Source organism: Erinaceus europaeus, chromosome 8 (assembly GCF_950295315.1).
Source record: "Erinaceus europaeus chromosome 8, mEriEur2.1, whole genome shotgun sequence".
Classification (NCBI taxonomy): Eukaryota; Metazoa; Chordata; class Mammalia; order Eulipotyphla; family Erinaceidae; genus Erinaceus; species Erinaceus europaeus.
The window spans coordinates 82,963,735-82,985,103 of NC_080169.1; the positions used below are offsets into that span (position 1 = coordinate 82,963,735).

Genomic DNA, 21,369 nt, shown 5'->3' on the forward strand with positions numbered 1-21,369 from the left:
ATGATGTATTGAACACATTGTTTTTGTATGTCGACATTCCTTTTTATATATCTTGTTAAGAACTTAGCAGTATGGATGTGCACATATGGATAAAGATGAGGGACAGTCTCCCAATTAGTTTTTCAGTTCAGATGATCATTTTTAATACATATTTCTACAGATGGTAGAGTTTTCACTGCCCACCAGAGCATCAAATACCTTTGAGACAGCTGTTGCAGCTAAACCTCTTTTACATGCTTTAGGTCAAGAGTAGTCAAACCTGTTACAACACCTGCTTTTGCATATGCATATCTGTTGTTTGTCATTTTTTTTTTTTTAACAAGAGGAGGCAACAGTCTCTTGTGGTTGTAAATAAGTGTGGAGCATAGCCTACATGAAATGAAATACAGCAAAAGACAACTGTGCTTTCTGCTGTGTAGTCATGGGAGGTTGCTTTTGTTTGGGGCTTTGTTTCTGGAAGATTGCCAGTAAATTCAGAGGGAGGGTGGAGAGGGAAGTTTATGTTTGGAGGCAAGAACTGGGAAGGTGTTTGCTGTCATTGACTGTAGGATAGTTGTGAAGTTTGACATGCCCAGAAGCTGCCAAACACCATTTGGGGCCCCCATACATCGCATACCTCAGTTTTCATCATTTGGTGAGCCTGCAGCAGGATTTCCAGGCTCAGGGGCCAACAACATGTCTACTTTGGTTTAGAGCTGATTGATCCACGGAACAGAACATGCTTGTGGGATCTTCCCTTGCTATAGAACAACATAAATGATTGAAATGCTTTCTTTAGGAAAGAAAAATATCATCTGTTTATAGACCTTACTGCTGTGGGATAGAAATTGTCAAAGAGTAATGCAAGTAGAGTTTGCTAGAAACTTTTGTTATGTTTGAGAATTATTGTCTTGTTCAGTTGTGGGACATTAGGGAAAAAAGCAGGGAAATAATCCGGGTAATATTAGGTTAATGGAAATTCTTTTATATTTACTATATATGTATCTTAAAAAGGGTACTGACATATAATAAAAATGGCATCTCAGGCTTTGCAGAATGGCTGTAGAGTTTACTTTATGTTGCTATAGACTGCTGATGGGGAGAAAAGGAAATACTAGAATTAATATAATAAACAATATAAATGCTGTCATTTTTTGATTACACTATTTTACTGTGAAGTTGTTTCTAATGATCTTTTCTGAAAATATATAGTGGAATCTGCATCTGATATAAAAACGATGTTACAAGTGTGCTGTGTATTGATTATGTTGATGTATATTTATCCTAGCAGGGATTTACAGTAAATAGATGTTAAAATGTCATCTCCTATTTTGCAGCAGGGACTAAAAAATTCTCCCCTAACCTTTTAACCTTGTCAAATGATTCCCTTGCTCTTGACACAGTGCATTATATTTGCAAAGGTTGGAAGTTAACTCTTCAAGGTACCAGACATCATTTTTATTGGGATATTAATTCTCAGAGCTGCTAATCTCATCAAGATTTGTAGGCATTTTCTTTCATGGGCCATTCTGATTTGTAGCTCTTTCTTTTCACAGCAGTATTAAATACCAAACCTTCTCTGATATGGAAGTTCATTAGAGATATGTCTTTGATGGCAGCCCTTTCCTGGCTTCAGTTTCAAATACCTTGATGTAAAGCTTAAGAAGCCATTGTGTTGTAAGCCTTCCTTGATGTGCCTTATTTAGATCTGCATAGTAAATCAAGGAAAGTAAATAACAAGGCAGCAGATGGAAGCATGGAGATAAGACCAGTGAACAATTGTATTTGTATTTTGTTATGATGTTGACAGGAGCTAAAATTCACTAATCTAGTTCAACTGATCTGCATTTCAAAGAAATCTCATTTAGCAGCAACTTGAAGGTTTGTAGGATAAAGTTCTTTCATTGCAGCTTTTATTGCATTCTTTGCTAATTTATCTGGTCAAGATTTAGCCTTGCTTACTTAAAGCTGCAAGCATGTTACAAGGAGTCTTAAATACTATGAAAGCATTAATGTCTAGACTATGAACTGAAAGTAATTACATATCCAGCCTTGAATAGGGTACATTTAGAAAATACTGTTGTTCAAATTCAATTGTCAGGGCAATATAGATAAGGTGGTCCCTCCCCCACTTCTGCTTGTTTGCTCTGAGATTTTTTCCCCCCACTTAATAAGTAAGCTAATATATAGTTAAGTACTTAGACATTACACACAGAATGACTAGACCTCCTTTATATATGAATTTAGGGATGTTGATACATGGTTGTACACTTTGAGAATGAGAAATTATTAATTCTGAAGTTAGAAATTTGTATAACACATAGTGAAATATATTTAATGTGAAATTTGGAGTGTTGTAGTAGGCATACTCTGTAAACAACATGTACAAAAAAATTATGCTTACTCTGTGGATAACATATACAAAATATTAATTTTGATTATAAATGCTGTTTAATGTAAATTAAATATATGAGATAAAATTAGACATACTAGGCTTGTAGCTTTATGACTATATGGGACCTGAGGTGTTTTATATCCCCAAATCTAACCTTAACTATGACAACTTACTTTATATCAAGCACCATGCTTACTCTCAGAGTTTAGGTGTATTACCTTGCTTAAGGTAATTCAAACTGAGTGTGGAAGATAGCATAATGGAGCATAATGGTTATGTGAAGACACTCTCATGCCTGAGGCTTCCTATGTTCAGTCCCACACACCACCAAAAGCCAGAAGTGAGCATGCTGTAGTAAAAATAAATAAAATAAAATAAAATAAATAATAAGATGATTCATACAAAATTACTCCCATTTTTTAACTTTAGTATTGTTTGGCAAAGTAGATATTTCATCCACCCTCCTGGGTTCTTCTAAAACAGGACCAACAAATACTTTAATGTCAGAAAGGTTAATAGGAAAAGAGAAATTATTTAATAGTACTTGTGTGGAGAATTTACATGACTTTATATTCTGAAGTAAATGGGTAAACCAAGGGTTTAATATCTTGTTCTGTGGGTTCTGGGAATTATGGAGAGAGGAAGGGTTTCACATAATTAGGAACTGATTTCATATGACAAAGCATTATATCTGGATGTTTGAACTGTCTTAAAACATGATTCTCTAATAAGCTTATTTCTAGAGCTATTCTAAAATCTAGAAGTCCTTCATTGTTTAAGTGTAATTTCAATTTCTCCCTTGTTACACATACCCAGGTGAGACTTACTGTAAAAAGTCCTGCTCTAGACAACTTTGAAAAAAGATATCTATCTAGATTTTTTAGGGGAGACAGATTGTATACTGCTAATGGAATTAAAATTAAATATACTTTGGATTGGTGGTGACTCACTTTGCAGAACACACATGTTACCACGCCTGAGGTAACAAAGTCCTAGTCTTTAGTCCCCACTTGAAAAGAGGGAAGCCTTAGAAGCAATAGGGGATGGCTACAAGTACCTCTCCTCTGCTTCTTTTCTCTCATGCTCTATAAAACAACAACAACAACAAACAAACAAACAATGAAACACTGGGAGCAGTGAATTTCTGCAGCCACCGAGATCCGACAATAACTTTGTCAGTGAATTTTTAAACAACTGCTTGAGTAACCCCAGATAATGTTTGTTGAAAGTGCACAGATTAAAGTGTACTTAACCAGGTGCACAATTGCCTGGCTCCCTAAATTACTTTATGTATATATACATGCACTAAAGGATGTATCAGTTATTTATCATAATTGGGTGCATTTTCATATCTATGGTTTTGCCCACATTCAAGGTATACTCTGTGAAGGGTCTAGCATATTTCTCTGGCACATTTGTTAGATATGTATGGTATTAATTCTCATAGGCATTGCTGTAAATGGCATATCTGTCTAGGACAACAAAAACTATTCTCTATTGCTATCAATCATGCATCCTTTTGATTTTATTTTTTTACTTTTTTGCATAGAAATAATTTTGAGGTTTACAATGCAGATAAATACACATCACTCATAATGGTTGAAAATCCCATGAAATCCTATGCATGATCAGATCAATAGTTTAAAGAAAAGTTTCTTTTCCTATATATTAATGAGTTTTGCATTTTATTCTGTTATTAATGACTTTGTTTACATTCTCTCCACTGTATTTTTAAAATGATATTCACACATATAATAATCTTATGCCTAGGGCATAAGATTAACTATCTTTAACATGCTTATAAAGACATTTCTCAAAAATCTTTATATTTTATTCAGTTCTTTTTTGTTACTCCTCTTGTATTCTAATTCTGTACATACATGAATGAACTTAATGTGTGGCAAATATATTTGATGCAGGGTGTGGCCCAGGCTAAAAACATTTATCTCAGTATTTAACTCAGTATGAGGCAGGAAATATCCATTACTAGAAAACTACAATTTGATGCAATTTTTGTAGAATAGAATTGTCTTAACATTATGAACGTTGAGGGCCACAAGTGAAATAGCTTTCTTGGATAGTGTGCTGCTTTGACATGTGTATGACCCAGGTTTGAGCCAGACCCCCACATTATTATAGGGAGCTTTGGTGCTATGGCCTCTTACTCTCTATGTCTGCGTCTGTCTTCATCAAATAAATATATTCATGTCACCAAGAGGTATACACCTCTCTGTTTTTTTAAAGGCAAGATAGATCACATTTTTATACTTTGTACACTTGTTAGAAAATTAGTATGAAATTATTTTTGGAACGTTTCTACATTTTATACTCTTAATTTGACCAACATATCTTATTTGAATAGAACTTCTGTAGCCTTTGTACCATCTTGGAAATTCTTATTCTGTATGTCTTGTCCTTCTTTACAGAAACTCTTATATCTGTTTCTGGTCTGTCTCTTGGACTTGAAATCATCTTTTTTATTATTCCATTAAAATTTTTAAATGGATTTTCCTTTACAATTTTCTGATCATTCTGTAATTCTTTAGCCTTAAGACATTAAAATGAATGAATAAAAATATTTGATACCTAATCGTCTCTGCCAGCCCATTCAAACTCATGGATTTGCAAAATTATGTTAAAGTCTTTTAAAAATACATTTGAGTAGGCTTTTGTAGTCATTTGGATTTTGAATATTAATTTTCCCTTGCTATGGTGCTTAGGCATAAAAATGAAAAGAAGATAGATGTGGGTTTCTTTTAGTGGTGTTAATTTAAAGTACTTGATTTATTTATTATAATATCCAACAATGGCAATTCCTATTTTTTCTGTTCTCAGGTCAGAAAGAATGAGAAACCCTCTTTCCCTTGCCCAGTAAGAAAAAAGTTTGATGCATCTTATAATAAAGGGGGAATTGTCGTATGCTTTACATTGGTTTGTTCTAGCCCTCCCCCCGCCAAGAGAATTGGATCAGGCCTGCTAATTTCGCGGCCCGCTTGGCCCCGCCCCAAAGGAACCCCGGGAGAGGGTTCTTGAGTTCGAGAGTGCCAGAGTTGGAGAGTTCCTGAGTTCGAGAGTTTCAGGGTTACAGAGTAAGAGAGAGTTCCAGTGTGTCAGAGTTTCAGAGGGTTCCTGAGTCCGAGAGTTCCTGAGTCCAAGAGTTCCTGAGTTCCAGAGTAAAAGAAAGAGTGCTTGCGCCACCGCAAAGAGACAGCAGAGTTCTGTTTGGTGATTAGTTTGTCTTAGTTTATGAATCGTGGTTCCTGAATAAAGAAATACAGCTTCCCTGCCCAGCCGTTGTCTCCGCGTCTCTGTTACCCGCCGTGAAGCTACCCGCCCAGCAAGAGCCTTCGAAAATTTTAACAACATTCCCTTGCTATGGTGCTTAGGCATAAAAATGAAAAGAAGATAGATGTGGGTTTCTTTTAGTGGTGTTAATTTAAAGTACTTGATTTATTTATTATAATATCCAACAATGGCAATTCCTATTTTTTCTGTTCTCAGGTCAGAAAGAATGAGAAACCCTCTTTCCCTTGCCCAGTAAGAAAAAAGTTTGATGCATCTTATAATAATTGATTAAGAGTATAATTTTCCCCTAGATCAAACAAATAATAGAAGTCAGTTGAAGCTTTGTCCTGACCTATTCTGGAAGTAGAAGAATACCCTGGAGAAAGGAGTGTTATAAGCACAAAGGATAAAACTCCTCAATCTTGTGGGAGAGCATTAAAATTTAACCCTCCAAATGTGAGTCATCTGTACTTTATATCTTTTCTACTCCAGTTTTTCTGACAATAGGGTATAAATAGAAATATAGGTGATGATAATGCTGTTTGGATTTTTTTTTCTACAAAACATACAAATGATTTGAATGGTAAGTTTAGAGTTTCTATTTGTGCTCACATTTTTTTAAACTAATAACATAAAATGATGTTTTATGATACTAATATTTAAATACAAAAATGGGTCCTTTTTAATTTTATAAAAAAAAAAACCTGATAAGAGGGAGTCGGGCGGTAGCGCAGCAGATTAAGCACATGTGGCACAAAGCACAACGACCTGCATAAGGATCATGGTTTGAGCCCCCAGCTTCCCACCTGCAGGGGAGTCACTTCACAAGTGGTGAAGCTGGTCTGCAGGTGTCTGTCTTTCTCTCCCCTCTCTGTCTTCCCCTCCTTTCTCCATTTCTGTCTGTCCTATCCAACAACAATGATATCAATAACAACAACAATAAAATAAGGGCAACAAAAGGGAATAAATAAATATTTAAAAAAACTGATAAGAATTTTGAGAGTATTTTGATGAAAAGAAAGTAACTTCTACATGGGGAGACAGCATAATCATTATGTAAAAAACTCTTAAGTTTAAGGACCCAAAGCTCTACATCATTACCATCTTTTATTGTTTGTTTGTCTATAGACAGAGACAGAGTGGAAAGAGAGGAGAGACACCAGAGCACTGCTACACCATCTGTGGAGCTCTCCCAGTGTTGTCCCACATGGTAGTGGTCTACTGAGTGAACTACATTCTGGTCCACACTTGTTATTACTGTCCATATAGATGTTCTTTATATCCTTATAGATGTGAAGTCAAATCTCATTTTGTCTTGATTTGCATTTACCTGGTCATAACACTGAATTTTAATGTATACTCTGGACTTCAATTAGTAATATTAATTATAGATTCATAAGTTATAGGAAATGTGCCATGCTAATACAAGATATGAGTATTAGTATTAATTGTGTATCCATTGGGAGTGAGAAGAATAATATATATGGAGACTCTCTATCATATGATACATTTTCCTATAAATCTCAAATCTCTAAAAAGCAAGCTTTATTTTAGATACATTTCTACATTCCTACTGTAATGTTGTAATATACTTTTATTTAATTTGGATAGAAACAGAGGGAAGAGGCAGATAGAAAGGGAGAGAGGAAGAGAGGCATTTGCAGCCCAGCTTCACCATTCGTTAAGCTTCCCCCAACAAGTGTGGACTAGAGAGTTGAACCTGTTCTTTGCGCACCGTAATGTGTGTGCTCAACCAAGTGCAGCACCACCTGGCCTACTTATAATGACTTAAAAAAAATTTCAAAAGCATACTCAGTGTATATTTTAATTAGAATTCTGAGAAAAATAAAATTTCAGGTTCCATCTAGCTATATTGAATATTTAAAATTTAAAAATAAGTTACTATTTTGCAATATCCATTGTATTTTATTTTGGGGATTTACATATATCATTTCTGTAGAGAAGTGTTGTCTGTATGTCCATACACATAGTAAATCTTTATTATTATCTATTTAACATAAGCGAGTCTATATTTTAAGGCAAATATTCAAATTTGAATTTTAAAATAAAAATTATAATAAACTATTACATTTATTAATTGGTTACAGTTTTTCTTATATTTTTTCATACATTTTTGCAGTTGACCATCATTCTCAGAAACACTTATCCCTTCAGTGAAGCTTTAATTTGATGATTTTGACAATAATATCTTGCAGAATAAGACCACAGATGTTCTTTTGTTTTAAAAAAAAGTTTATTTATTGAATAAAAACAGCCAGAAATCAATAAATTAAGGAGAGATAGAGATAGAGGGAGAAAAAGAGACACTGCTCCACCACTTGCAAAGCTTTCTCCTTGCAGGTGAGGACCCAGGGGCTTGAGCCCGTCCGGATCCTTGCACATGGTAACCTGTGTTCAACAAGGTGTTTCACCACCTGTCCTTTCACAGACATTCTTATCAGTGATTGATTGAGGGACTGTGGCCTCAGTATGTGTTATTTCACCACTTCCTGCCTGCTTTTTCCATTCCTGGGATGGATGGGAGAGGTGGAGAGAGGGGGAGGCACCACAGTATGGAACTTCATCCATCGCCTTGACATTTCCCCTGGGATACCCTAGTTTGAATGTGGTAAGCAAAAATACTTTATGCCTGAGGCTCTGATTTCCCAGGTTCAGTCCCCTGTACCACCATAAGTCAGAGCTGAGTTGTACTGTGGTCCACAGGGGTGTGTACACACTCACATGCAACATAGACACACACACACACACACACACACACACACACACACACACACACACACACACATTACTGTTAAGTTAGACACATTACTGGCATGTGTCTAACCTGGTCAGGCATCTCTCTAGCTCCACAGGTTCTCTCTGTTGGCCTTCAACTGTATTTTGTTTTTTGTTTTAACTTTTTTGTTGTTGTTATTGTTGGAATTTTGTGGAAGTCCATACCTTGCAATTCCATCATTTCCTATAGACCGCATTCACTCTTTGAATTCGAGATAGTTACAGAGAGGGAGAATCACACAGAGGAAGAAAGGGAGAAGAGGTCCCACTTCGCTGCCTATGAAGCTCCCCTGTTGCGTCATGCTCCTATGCTTTGTCAGGGGCTTGAATCAGGGTCTTTGCATATGGTAAGTTGTGTTATCCTTGGTGAATTATCTCCTGGCGCCCGTGATTTTAGTTTTTTTTTTCCTTTTTTTTTTTTTTCCTCCAGGGTTATTGCTGGGCTCGGTGCCTGCACCATGAATCCACCGCTCCTGGAGGCCATTTTTTCCCCTTTTTGTTGCCCTAGTTGTTGCAGCCTCGTTGCGGTCATTATTGCCATTGTTGACGTTGCTTTGTTGTTGGATAGGACAGAGAGAAATGGAGAGAGGAGGGGAAGACTCTAGAGAGAGAGGGGAGAGAAAGATAGACACCTGCAGACCTGCTTCACCGCCCGTGAAGCGACTCCCCTGCAGGTGGGGAGCCGGAGGCTCCAACCGGGATCCTTACGCAGGTCCCTGTGCTTTGCGCCACGTGCGCTTAACCCACTGCGCCACCACCCGACTCCCGTGATTTCAGTTTTTTAAATACCAGATATAAATTCGTTCCTGGTTACCTTTTAATTTTTCTTTCCTTTCTTCTTTCTGCACCATTTTGTCTTTTTGCTCTTTTTATTCATTAGTATATTCTATTGTTTAAACTTATAGAGAAAGGATACAGTCTTATTTAACTGGGTGACATTAGCAGAAACCAGGAATTTATTATTCATAAAAATGAAACATACAATCTTCCTTTTTTCAGTGTATGGATAGAGCTAGGCTCAACACAAATGTCTAGGGGAAATGCATCTGTTGCTATTACATTTTTTTTGTTTCCTCAAAACTTGGCATTTGTAAAATATCTATGATTTTGATTTGTCTTGGCCGAAACCCACATTATGATGGAATTACATTTTGAACATATTCAACTTAGAATTATCTTTGTAGCAATTTTCCTTTTGCCATATTGAGATTTTGGGAATAAAACAGACTTTGTTTTAAAAATCGGTTATGTTTCTTCAAAGTGCCAGAATGAATATTTTCTGTTAAGTAGACACAAAGCAACACTTCCACTTTGTGTAAAACCCATTTTAAGCATATGATAGAGGAAATAATACATTTTCACATTTAAGAAACATGGGCTGGTGTCAGCAACACTGTTCCCTTGGACAGTGTGCTTAATTTGACATGAAGATGATCAAGGTTCAAACTTGGCACCCATTATATTTAAGGGAGCCTCAATGCTTTGGTGTCTTTTTTTCTGAAAAAGTTGACCTATGGGGCCAGGTGGTGATGCACTGTTTGGATGCACCTATTGTAGTGTTTAAGGCCTGAGGTTTAAGCTCCTGGTGGCAACCTACCAGTGGGAAGCTTCACAAGTGGTGAAGCAATACAGAAGTTGTGTCTCTTTGTCACTTACTGTCTCTCCTTCCTTTCTCAATTCCTCTCTGTATTAAATAAACAAACAAACAAATAAAGAACATTAGAAAAAGTTGACCTGGGGTAGTAATACCTTAGTGATGGCAAAAAGGAGGGGGAGCAGGGGCCAAGTGGTGGCTCAGCTGACTGAGTGCATGTTACAATGTGCAACGACCCAGGTTTGAGCCCCCAGTCCCCACTTGCAGGGGGAAAGCTTCACAGGTGGTGAAGCAGTGCTGCAGGTGTCTCTCTGTGACTCACCCTTTCTATTACCCTTTTCCCCTTCAATTTCTGGCTGTCTCTATCTAATAAATAAAGATAATTAAAAAAAAAAAAACCCTGCATGACAAGAAAAAATACCTTTAAAAAAAGGAGGGTGTGGGGAGGGGGCAAAGGAAAGGGGAGAGAAAGTAGTGGAGGAGGAAGAAACAAAGGCTCAACCATTTACTAGTTTCATTTTTATTTGATCTGAAGTTGATTGGCTCATACTTTCTTTTTAAGATATAAATAAAAGAGCAGAGAGAGAGAGAGAGAGAGAGAGAGAGAGAATGAGAATAATTGAGCAAGAGAGAGTCCACAGCACTGAAGTGTCCTTCAGTATGTTGATAACTGGGCTTGAATCTGGGTTGCACATATGGGAAAGCAGAAAATTATCCAAGGGAGAAATATTTCTCTAACTATATGTAATAATTTCATTACATGAAGATTAATGTTGTAACATAAATATTTGCCACATGGAAGTGGTCTGTTCTTTACTTTTTTTTTTTAATATTTATAAAAAGGAAACACTGACAAAAAACATAGGATAAGAGGGGTGCAACTCCACACAGTTCCCACCATCAGAACTCCGTATCCCAACCCCTCCCCTGATAGCTTTCCTATTCTTTAACCCTCTGGGAATATGGACCCAGGGTCATTATGGGGTGCAGAAGGTGGAAGGTCTAGCTTCTGTAATTGCTTTCCTGTTGAACATGGGCATTGGCAGGTGGATCCATACTCCCAGCCTGTTTCTATCTTTCCCTAGTGGGGCAGGGTTCTAGAGAAGTGGAGTTCCAGGACACATTGGTGGGGTCATCTGTCCAGGGAAACCTGGTTGGTATCATGTTAGCACCTGGAACCTGGTGGCTGAAAAAAGAGTTAAAATATAAAGCCAAAGTAATTGTTGACTAATCATGAACCTAAAGACTGGAATAGTGCAGATGAAGAGTTAGGGGGGGTGGGGTCTCCATTTTGTAGATAGTTAGTAGTTCTATTTTAGTTATATTCCAAAGAGCCCATGACCATACTTTTTTTTTTTTCCTGAGCCTGACATCTGATATGCAGGTGGATCCAAGTAATTGTCTGGGGAGATGATGTCATGGCTGGCAGAAGGACCAGAAAGCTGGATAAGGGAAGAGAGTAGCTCCCAAATATGGGAAAGGGGTATAAATATTGTTTATTGTATACCCCAGAGATTTGATGTGATCTGTGGCCCATATTCAGCTTAGGAGCTTATGTGACCTCTACATCCCTGTAGATCTGAGCTCACATTCTGTGGTCATGAGTAGGAATGTTTCAAGCTGCTCCAATTTTTTGCTTTTTACTCCATTTATATAGATATAGTTATAATATATGCATATTTGTGCATATATATTTCTGTACATGTATATGCATATTTACTGTTTTTATTTTTATATGTCCAAATGTATACTTCTCTATATATAACACATATATATTTATTAATTTTACAAAATATGTAACACATAGTCGCTTAATCTATTTGTTAAGAAGTTCCAATGTAGATAATCTTCTGAAAGGATGTAGTCCTATGATCTAGGAAATACATATTCTGTCACTACATGGAAATATTTTTAAAGTTATTATATCTTTGTGTTCCAGTATGTATGGAACCTTCCCAGAATGTTTATAAATTCTTAAAGAAGGATACTGAGTAATTAAGTTTCCTTTAAAATTCCCAGCAAGCAATACAGGATCCTCCCCTTCCTTTAGTAGGTAGGGATCAAATAACTATTACATGTTTTTAGAGCTAAGAATAGTCTGATAGGAGCTGGGTAGTGACACACCCAGGTAAGTGCACATGTCACCATGGTCATAAACTTGTGTTTGAGCCCTCATTTCCCACCTTTAGGGTGGATGCTTCACAAGCAGTGAAGCAGGTCTGCAGGTATCTGTCTTTCTCTCTCCCTCTGTGTCTCCCTCTCCCCTCTCAATTCCTTTTTTTTTTTTTTTTTTTTAAATTTTTTTTTTTAACTTATTTTATTTATTTATTCCCTTTTATTGCCCTTGTTGTTTTATTGTTGTAGTTATTATTGTTGTTGTTGGATAGGACAGAGAGAAATGGAGAGAGGGAGGGGAAGACAGAGAGGAGGAGAGAAAGACAGACACCTGCAGACCTGCTTCACCGCCTGTGAAGCGACTCCCCTGCAGGTGGGGAGCCGGGGTTCGAACCGGGATCCTTATGCCGGTCCTTGTGCTTTGCGCCACCTGCGCTTAACCCGCTGCGCTACAGCCCGACTCCCTCTCAATTCCTTTTTGTCCTTTCAAATGAGAGAGAGAGAGAGAGAGAGAGAGAGAGAGAGAGAGAGAGAAATGGCCCCCAGGAGCAGTGAATTTGTAGTGCTAGCACTGAGCCCTAGTGATAACCCTAGTGGCAAAAAAAAAAATGTAAGAGTTGAATCTTTCTGAAAAGTAGACATTACTTTGATTTAGCTTTCACTACATAGCAAGCCACAAATTTCTTTGTATCTATTTGTATAACTGTTTTTTTATAACTGATATAAATCTTTGTACAATCATTATTTACCAAAACGAAGCATTTACTATCCTTGCATAATGATATGGACATTGTATATGTATATGTTGCTTTAATATCTTATGTGATGTGAAGGCAAAAGTGTTTTTTTTTTTTTTTTATCACTGTCAGTGCTTACTGTTTCCGGCCACTTGTACTTCATTGTCTGTATCTAGATACCCATATCTACATTTATATCATCAACATTTACGTCTGGAAAGAGAATGAGAAAGCGAAGGAGTTTATATCAAATGTGGTTATTTTAAAATTCTTTCTTCAGTAGATTAGTTTTCTATTTTTCACTTCTAAATAATACCACAGTGAACGTATTGCAAATTTACTTTAAGGGCTTTATTGTTTGTTTTCTTGTTTTGTTTAGCACTGGGCCTTCAGTGTTCCATGTTGATTTTTTTCAGATACACACAGAGATAGACAGAGAAAGACAGCACAGCACCAAAGCTTTCATCAGTGTATTAGCAGCCAGGCTCTAACAGTGTGTCATACTCATGACAAAGTAAGTGAGCTATCTTACATGTCCTAAGTTTTTAATTTGAAGTAGAATGTTTGTTTGCATTTTAGAAATTTTTAAAAAATGTATTGATAAGTTCCTTATGGGATTATACCATAAAATGATCTCAGTTTTATTTTATAATATACATATAAAGCAAAGAGTATAAATATTCTCTTTTAAGGAAGTATCACAATCATGTTTGAGGAAACAGTGATGAGAGATAAAATATCATACATATTTCCTGCCATATAAATTAAACTTTTTATAATTATTATTTTCACTACTAGATTACTCATAATTAGATTATTATAAAATATTAGTCTAGTGCTAATTATAACTCATGTGAATTTGTCTGAGATCCACTGAAAGTAGCTTTCATTATTTGAAGTCTTTCCCCACATATAACTGTCAATGAGTTAAATTTTGATCCAGGAACATAGCTTGATATAGTAGTATATTTTATAAATTCTGCTAAAATAATTGCCATTGCTTTGTGGATTCACAGTTTAAAAAAGAAACTTATTTAAAATTTTTTTCCAGGGACAAATTTATCACCCAGGCCTAGAAAACAATAAACATTTCTCTTCATGACTGACCTGTCCTGATATATTTGGTTTTAGTATATATAGTCAAGTAAATGCACAGAAAGAATGTATAATTACAAGTCATCTAGTTAACTTCTAATATTTTTAGTAACTAAAGAGAGGTTTTTTTTCCTAACATTCTTAGTTAACTGTCATGGTGAAGTGTTATTCATGACTTCGAAGTGATTCGTTAATTTCACAGTATTAACTCAGCTAGAGCTATCTGGGTGAGGGAAATGTAGGTTATTTGAATTTCTTATCCTAAGAGGTGCCCATATAAATATTAAGGACAAAAACATTTGTTCTCTCTGGATGCTTCTTTAGTAGCTCGTAAGAATGACAGGGTGGACTGTGAATTTTTCAGATGTTTCCTTTACTTTTGACCACAGTGTTGTTCACAGCAAAACCATTGTCTTACTGGTCTCAGCTCCTGAGGTGGGGGAGAATTTTCCACAGTGCAAAATACGGATTTTTTCCCCACTCTCTCTTTTGGTCTACAGAATGTGTAAAATTTAGCTAATAGATTTACACATGCGTGGCACCATTATGAGAATTTTAGTCTAAGCAAAATGGTGAAGTGGAACCAAACTTTGATTGATTATTCTCACTGAGTTTTATGAAAATAAACTGTCCTTCTTTTGTATTGCTTTTAGTAGATAAAACCAAGATATTTATCTTTTCTGTTAGACAGAGTGAGTATTGGTAGAATGACCAAAGCAAGACCTTTAATCTAGATTTCTTAAATATGACACTATCAGTGAGGTGGGTCACTATTGGTCTTAGAAAAAAGCCTAATTAGTTTATATTTGTCATTTTAATGTAATAATTTTCATTTTTCTCATTGTCATCTTTTTTTCAGGGTCCTTAATTAGTCCTGATCTCTTCAACCCCTAGTTTTTCTCTTTAGATGAGAAATATATATTGTTATACAGAATCACTTTCAGATACTATTCCTCCTTTATTCTTATTAATATTGTCTTTTCTTCACCAACAAATGTATTATTATTTAAAAAATTTAACTCAAAATACTATACATATTTCACAGTAAAGTTATGAAGTAAAATTTAACTGCATACTAAGCTATTACCAACTTCTTAATTTTTAAAAATCTTATATAGTAGTAGGCTTATACAAATAATGTTTTTTAAAGATTTTCTTTATATATATATTTATTTATTCCTTTTTGTTGCCCTTGTTGTTTTATTGTTGTAGTTATTATTGTAGTCATTTTTGTTGGATTGGACAGAGAGAAATAGAGAGAGGAGGGGAAGACAGAGAGAGGAAAAGAAAGATAGACACTTGCAGACCTGCTTCACTGCCTGTGAAGCGACTCCCCTGCAGGTGGGGAGCTGGGGCTTGAACCTGGATCTTTATGCCAGTCCTTGCGCTTTGCCAAGTGCATGTAACCCGCTGCGCTACAGCCCGACTCTGGAAAGATTGTTTTTTAAATAAAGTTTTGGGAGTTGGGTTGTAGCTCAGCGAGTTAAGTGCAGGTGGCGCAAAGCGGGAGGACAGGATAAGCACCCTGGTTCGAGCCCCCAGCTCCCTACCTGCAGGGGAGTAGCTTCACAAGCGGTGGAGCAGGTCTGCAGGTGTTTATCTTTCTCTCCCCCTCTGTCTTCTCCTCCTTTCTCCATTTCTCTCTGTCCTGTCCAACAACAATAACATCAGTAATGACTACAACAATAAAACAGCAAGGGCAACAAAAGGGAATAAATATTTTAAAAAACATAAAAAATAAATTTTAAAAATGAAAGTTTTAAAAGAGCATTTCTATTGTGTCCTCTTTGTAAATTCCTTCTTCTGGCTAATTTGAGGGTGGATTTGTCAGTTTTTATTATTCCAAAACCAGTTATATTTAAATAAATTATGAGATAAGAGTTTCAGTACTATAATTCCTTAAAAGTTTCATTGCTGAGATAAATGCTAATGTATCTTAAGCTTATATTCAAATATCTGAATACAATATTTTTTTCAACTACCTTTTAAGAACCAAATTATTCTATTCCCACTCTCATAATTTCTTTTCAGTATTATATTAACCTCAATCTGTTTATTCAACCCTATGTCCCCGATGACTAAAGTGGTTATTATTTTTATATTGCTTTATTATTGGATAGAGATAGAGAGAAACTGAGTGGAGTGGGGGAGAGAGAGAAGAGAGACAAAGGGACACCTGCAGTACTGCTTCACCACTTGTGAAGCTTTCCCTCTGCAGTTGGGGACCAGGGTCTTGAATGTGGTCCATTGCACACTGTAAAGTGTGCACTTAACCAAGTGCCACCACTTGGCCCCCAATTAGTACTGTTATACAGTCCTCATTTAATAAATATTTCATTAATTAATTGTTTCTATATAACCTATCATTAAAGGACATTGCCTGCTTAAACTATGTACAAGGCTGTTGTTGAAAAAATACTTTGGCAGTTGAACATTTAACATCTTCCCCTCCCCCTTTCAAGCTATGCTTAAAGAAAACTATCTTTCTTAATTAAGTACAAAATAGTTCCTTTGAATTAAAAAAAGGGAACAAAATCTAAGAGCTATGATTAATATAGCAAGTTCTTATTTGTGGGTTTATGTGAAAACTTGGTAGAGCTTATGGGAGCTCTCCCATCCTTGGATGGAGGTCTGGAAAGACACCCCACTTGTTAGCCTCTCTCCTTATAGAGATGAACCAAGAGGGAAAAGTCTCCCAGACTCAGTTTCTCCTTGTTAGTCTCTCAAGCTCACAGAAAGTCTACAAGCCTCTCACACTTAATTCCCCCTGCTAGCAGGCCAAATGGCTGCCTGTTTGAGGGTTCACTCAAAGTTCACACATCCCCTATAACATCATCTTTTGATCATAGAGGAGAACATACTCTATCATACACCCCTGCCAGTACCAGACCCCATATTCTATTTCCTTGTGCCCTTTGATATATGTGATTCACATCAAGTTTTGTTTTTCTTCTCTACCTCACCTTAGTGGTTTAACCCCTATGCTTCTCTCAAATACCTTTGGATAATTAACTTGCCTGCATTATGGAAACTAATTGTCTTGACTTTTATGTGTCTCATCAATTCTTGTCATACCAACCCTCACCATGGGGGCAAGCTGACCTTTAAGAAACCTGTAATTTCTGACATATGTGGAAAATGTTCTTTGTTTAACTTAATATAAGAGCCTGTACCCTTCTCCAAATAAACAGATGTTCATACCAGAATGTCTCCTAATGTCTCTTTCTAATTTATGCAGCCACTAGAACTGGTGAGGGAGGGTCGGAGGCTTACCCCCTGGTTGGAGCCACTCTACATAAGACCCAGCACTTATTTAATTTGGAAAAAAATCTGTAGATATAGATATATCTAGTTGAGTCTACTTAGAGAATGATAAAGATGACATTATTGGTTTTGAGAATTGAGAATTTGTCTTTGGTGTAACTTCTGTTGAGTTCTTCTCTGCATATTTTTGTACTCCAGAACTAGTTTTCTTTTCTACAAATTTATATTAACTGAATAAATTATTAATTCCTAGAGTGTATATATACAGAATTTGTTTATATGTCTTGATTGTGAGTTAATAGCTTTTAATTCATATATTCCCATTTTATTGGTATTTGAGGAAGGAGATGATATAATTGCATGTGTTTAAACTGCTATACCTAACCAGAAATCTGTACATGATATTATTAGGATACAATCTAAAAGAAGATTTCAATCATTCGTTTTTTAAAGACACTTATTTCTCTTTCTTTTTATGATTTTTACCACTGTGTACTACTTTTCATATATATATATATATATATATATATATATATATATATATATATATAATCTTTATTGATTGGATAGAGGCATCCAGAAATCAAGTGAGGGGTGGGTAGGGAAAGTGATAAGAGAAATAACTGTAGCCCTGCTTCACTACTTGTGAAGCTTTCCAACCTGCAGGTGGTAACCAGGGCCCTTAGGCACTGTAAAGTGAGCACTTAACCGTGTATACCACTGCGTGGCCCACTAGGAACTACTTTTTAATTCATATAGACAGAGAGATTGAGAGACACCACAGCACTGGAGCTTCCTCCAGTGCCATAGCATTTCCCATGTGGTACTGATGCTGGAATGTGTGCTAAGTGCATGTCACCACACAAACTTTAGCCTGTGAGTTCTCTCTTCATAACTTTTTTTTAAAATTATTTATAAAAAGGAAACACTGACAAAAACCATAGGATGAGAGGGGAACAACTCCACACAATTTCCACCACCAGAACTCCGAATCTCATCCCTTCCCACAATAGCTTTCCTATTCTTTAACCCTCTGGGAGTATGGACCCAAGGAAGGGCATTGTGGGATGCAGAAGGTGGGAGGTCTGGCTTCTGTAATTACTTCCCTTCTGAACATTGGCATTGACAAGTAGATCCTGACTCCCAGCTTATTTCTATCTTTCCCTAGTGGGGTGAGGTTCTGGAGAAGTGGAGCTTCAGGACACATTGGTGGGGTTGTCTGTCCAGGGAAGTCTGTTTGGCATCCTGATAGCATCTGGAACCTGGTGGCTGAAAAGAGAGTTAACATAGAAAGCTGAACAAGTTGTTGACTAATCATGAGCCTTAAGGCTAGAATAGTGCAGATGAAGAGTTAAGGGGCGGTCTCTGTTTTGTAGATAGCTAGTAGGCATATTTTGGTTATATTCCAAAAGGCCTGTTACTATACTAGTTTTTTTTTTTTTTTCCTGAGCCTGAAATCTGATATGCAGGTGGATCCAAGTTATTGTCTGGGGAGATGATGTCATGGCTAGAAAAGGGCCAGAAAGCTAGGGAAGAGAGTAGCTCCCAAATATGGGAAAGGTGTATAAATATTTACAGTCTCCAACACTTTTAATTCTTACCAGAAATTTAGTGCTGAGGGTTGCTTCTTCTGTCATTTCATGTTCTTGTGTTTTGTTTTCTCTTATTTTATTTTATTTTATTTTATTTTTTTAAATTTTTTATTTAAGAAAGGATTAGTGAACAAAAACATAAGGTAGAAGGGGTACAACTCCACACAATTCCCACCACCCAATCTCCATAATCCCCCCCCTCCCATGGTAGCTTTCCCATTCTCTATCCCTCTGGGAGCATGGACCCAGGGTCATTGTGGGTTGCAGAAGGTAGAAGGTCTGGCTTCTGTAATTGCTTCCCCGCTGAACATGGGCGTTGACTGGTCAGTCCATACTCCCAGTCTGCCTCTCTCTTTCCCTAGTAGGGTGGGTCTCTGGGGAAGTGGAGCTCCAGGACACATTGGTGGGGTCTTCAGTCCAGGGAAGCCTGGCCGGCATCTTGATGACATCTGGAACCTGGTGACTGAAAAGAGAGTTAACATACGAAGCCAAACAAATTGTTGAGCAATCATGGACCCTAAGCTTGGAATAGAGGAGAGGAAGTGTTAGTGGGGTACTCACTGCAAACTCTAGTGTACTTCTGCTTTCAGGTATATATTTTGCAGTAGTTTATGGATACGTGTGAACATAAGCTCTCTCTCACAGAAACTGGTGTATATCTAGGTTTTGGGACTTTGTTAGAAAGTGAACCACCTGAGATGAAATTAGAGTATACTATGAAAGGAAAGGTCTCACCCGAGTAATGATTTTGAAGGGTTGTCATTCCACACGTGAAGTCTCTGGACACAGTCTGAAGTGAAGCATGTTGAGGTGGCAATCGTGTTGGTTAGGTTGTGATCGGCAGATGCAGTATTATTTGTTATGGATTGGGAGAGGCATACGGGAAAGTGGGCCCTATCCAAGAGTTCCAGGACTGGGGGAAGTAGGGGCTCTATAGTGGAGATGTGAGGTTCCTGCTGTCTTAGGGTTCCAAAAGACAATCGATAGTTAATGTTATCATCACATTATTTGGTAATTGGGTTAACTTTGAAAAGTCCTTTTGTTAGGGTTTGCTGTACAGTACCCAGTATCTTGTATAGAGCTGTGCTATTGGTTGCTTCTGATCTACTTGGTCTAGGCTTTTGAGAGAGTCTGCATATCAATTACACAGCCTATATATTGAAAAGATTCAGTTTGTGTTTTGAAAACCTCGAGACATATAATTAATTTTCCCCCTCTCGTATTAATTAACTAGTGATTTATATGACTACATTTTACTAGGAGTGTACATAAACCTCATTCCCACCACCAAAAGACTGTGACCCATCCCTCCCACCCACTCCCACCCCGCACTGTCCCAGGAAGCTGCATGTCTACTCCTCACCACAGGGTTTTTACTTTGGTGCCCTACTTACAATTTGGTCAGGTCCTGCTTTTAGTTTCCCTTTCAGATATTCTTAGTCAACTTCTGTTGATGAGTGGGATCATCCCATACTCATCTTTATCTTCCTGACTTAGTTCACTTAACATAATTCCTTCTAGCTCTGTCCAAGATGGGTCAGAGAAGGTGGGTTCATTGTTCTTGATAGCTGCATAGTATTCCATTGTGTATATATACCACAGCTTTCTCAGCCACTCATCTGTTGTTGGGCACCTGGGTTGCTTCCAGGTTTTAGCTATTATGAATTGTGCTGCTATGAACATAGGAATACACACCTCTTTTTGGCTGGGTGTTATGGAGTCCTTGGGGTATAACCCCAGGAGAGGAATTACTGGATCATATAGAAGGTCTATGTCTAGCCTTCTGAGAGTTTTCCAGACTGCTCTCCACAGAGGCTGTACCAATGCAGCTTTCTGGGGGAAGAGACTTAGCAAGAGTTTTCTCTTATAACTCTTGCTAAGTCTCTTTGCTTCCCCCATAAATTTAAGCATTTTTCTGGGCATGACTTCTCACATATGAACAAGGTTTAGGTGAACTTAGTGACTTCCATAACTTTGACTTTTTTTTTTTTTTTTTTACTTTTCTGCTATGGTTCTCACTCAAATCCCCTGTCTGCACAACTCCACATTCCATAAAGGCCATTTTTTAAAACCTTTTCTTTTTTATAAGGGGTTAGAAACAGAAAGAGATAGGGGGAGAGTGAAAGACACACAGGAGGAGAGATACCAATCATACTATTCTACTGATTATAAAGCCTCATCTCTACAGGTGCAGCGAAAGTTGAATTCAAGTCCTTGTGAATGGTGATATGCTCTCCACTAGCCAGGTGGTGAGTAACCCAGTAGAGCACAAATATCACCAATGAAGATCTTGACTACAGAGAGGTCTACCAAATACATACAAAACAGAAGAACCAAACTGCTTTGTATCTATTTCTTAGACCTCTTTGTATTCAAGATCTTCATTTACAATTATCTTCTTCATATTGTCACTTAAAGCTTCCACAGGAATCCTACTAAATTCATACATAAAATTAAACTCTCTACTAGCACATGTCCCTCTTATGAAAACTATTCACTTATGATGTTAGTTTTAGT

At 37.0% G+C, this 21,369-nt stretch overlaps 1 protein-coding gene across 12 annotated transcripts in view; it reads left to right on the forward strand.

The window, feature by feature from the left end:
• FOXP2 (forkhead box P2) overlaps positions 1-21,369 on the forward strand; it is a 629,028-nt gene that overhangs the window by 73,952 nt on the left and 533,707 nt on the right. The window contains exon 2 of one of the 12 annotated variants that reach the window (XM_060196450.1): positions 5,971-6,119. The exons of the other annotated variants lie outside the window; for them this stretch is intronic. The gene's annotated coding sequence lies outside the window, so the exon portion shown is untranslated. The remainder of the gene's footprint in view (positions 1-5,970; positions 6,120-21,369) is intronic. 12 annotated transcript variants of the gene reach the window in all.